The following is a 2,847-nucleotide window of genomic DNA, read 5'->3' on the forward strand; positions in this document are numbered from 1 at the left end:
ACGGTCTCGCGCGCCTGTGTCGTACTTGCGTTGGGTTCTCGTTGGGGCTTTTCGAGGCCACGAGCCAGCTGCTCTTCGGTAATCCAGTCGAATCGAGGTCGTTGCTCGAGACACAGACAAGAACTTATGAGACTTGGATCACGAGAAGCTTTCTTTACTACGACGTTAACTTACGCTATCCTTCTTTCTTTCTTTCTTTATTTATTTATTTCTTTATTTATTTATTCATTTATTCATTTATTTCTAAAGCCAATCGCTATAATAAATTCGAACATTTAGAATATTACATCGGATAAAGAAGAACGAAAAAATGAATCCTATTACAATCACTTAAATATTAATTATAATTAAAGAAAATCTTATCTTACGAAATAAATGTTCAAATTAATTTAAATTATTTGACGGAATATTTTATCAATTTTTCAATTATCATGTCAATGATGAAATTTGAGAAAAGATTTTCTAAATTTTATCTAAGGCTCATAGGAATGTCATAATATTTTTAATTATTGAATTTAACGATTATACATAACGTAGGAAAAAGAAATTGATTTACTTGAACAATTTAAGTAACATCAATGAAATAAGGAATCGTCCTCCGTTTAATTAATGGGTCACCATCATATATATACATATATATATGTTATATATATACCAGAGAGAAAGAGAGGGAAAGAGAGAAAATGTCGAACTGACCGGCTGTCGCGACTTCACCATAAGAACAGAAGCACATACACCGACGAGAGCCAGGTGTGTTCACACCCCGTTCGTGCGTTTGGCACATGACAAGCGGGAACATATTTTGCCCCTTGTGTATGTAGGTCAGCAGCCATACCATAGAGAGTTATAATATTCCGGGCCGCATCTACAAAAACTTTGAGAATCATAATAGTCATGAAATAAATAATTCGTATTATAAAAAATTAAACTATATTTAACGTTAATAGTATTTATTTAAATATACGTAATCATTTATCAAATATTAATTAATTAATTATTATTACGTTTTACGTTATCTAAATTGTTCATAATAATTTTTTTAAAAACAATTTATGTACATATCTATGTGTTGAATTATTTACGATTAAAAATATTATATTTATTTGAGAGAATATTTGATCTAAACAATTTTATGATTAATAAATAAATGGAAAATTGAGAAAATTTTTTATCTTTAAGTACAACCCTGTAGTAGTCGTAATAAGAGTTTCGGTAGAGCAGGTGTTACGAAGAAACGCTATATATGTATGTATGTACCTACACTTTTACGAAAGCACCTGCCCAAAGATACAAAATTAACATACGCGATTATAATAAAAGGAGAAGAGGATTTTTAAAACAAAGCCGATTACGTTATCTTGTACAAACGATTAATTTTAATGTTTAATTACCGGGATACCTTAAGTTTCATTATAATTTAAAATATTTCTCACTTCACTGTATTAATATTGATAACATTGACTTATCCTTTTGTACGTAATATCGAATAATCATTTTTATTTACTTACACACACACACACACACATACACACACACACACACATACACACACACACACACACACATATATATATATATATAAAAAGAAGAATATTAAAAAATTCCATTGTGAGAACGTATTAACAATTGTATTTACTTATATCGAATGCAACATATTTCTTACTAATACGAATCGAATAAAAAGTTTCAGCTGGCAGTAATTATATATTCTATGTAATATTAAATTAAATAACAGTTACAATATGGAATATCAGAAAGTGGACATCTGAAAAGGACACACAAGACGAATACTTTGAAAATCTTTCATGGATTGTTACGTATCCTTTTTTTTCCCCTTAAGATTCAAAAGAAAAAAGGATAAAAAGAAAAGAAAGAAAGACAGAGAGAGAGAGAGAAAGAGGCATATAAAAAATAACATAATACACGTAGCTAATAATTGTCGATCGCGGTCGCACCTGCATCTTCCTTGTCCAAGGTCCATCTATTTTATCTGCGCACGCGTCTTCAAGGCAACGAATAAACTAAAGAAAGAAAGATCGAAAGAAAGAAAAAAAAAAAGAGAAATCGTCCTTCAAGATCCAAGATCCATTTGTCGGATCGATCGTTTCCTTTCGAAGCGAACGATGAACATCTTTTAAATAGATCAAACGATCTTTCAAACTTCTCTAATAAGTATAGCCTTCATAAAACTAACCTATAGATATATCTTGGTCAGAGATCAAAAGACAAAGAAAATAACAACAATAACAACAATAACAACAACAGAAAAAGTACGTTCTCCTCTTCGTGGTTCTTCTATTTCTTCATGAGACACAACTAAAAACAACCTAATCTCTCGTTGATCCTTTAATAAAAGCATCATAAAAAAAAAAGATACCCTCGTACATTTGGTTAGATCGTTATATCACGAGCCAAGGGAGATATAACTAGTGTGACTCGTAGAAGATCACGTAGCTTTTTCAAGGTTAACCATCGTAATATTCTTATATTCTAAAAGAGAGAGAGAGAGAGAGAGAGAGAGAGGGAAGGAGGTAAAAAAAAATGTTGAAAAAAACTTTTTAACACCCTTACTTTAAAATGCATTTATAACTGGATAAAATTATTCAAGAGTCCCTTCATCTCGTTGACGTGAACTCCAAGTTACATTTAATGAAAAGAAAATAATAATAATAATAATAATGTTTTGAGGTAAATTAGAACGTTGCCTCTAAAATGCTAAAAGATAATGGAATAAATTTAACGCACTATAATCGGTCGAATTTCGATCGATGGGTTTAACGTTTTTACTTTATGTTCTTTTTCTTTCTTCTTTCTTTTTTTTTTCTTTTTTATTATTATTCCTTTTTA

Source organism: Vespa mandarinia, chromosome 20 (genome assembly GCF_050613455.1).
Source record: "Vespa mandarinia isolate Hongniang chromosome 20, ASM5061345v1, whole genome shotgun sequence".
Classification (NCBI taxonomy): domain Eukaryota; kingdom Metazoa; phylum Arthropoda; class Insecta; order Hymenoptera; family Vespidae; genus Vespa; species Vespa mandarinia.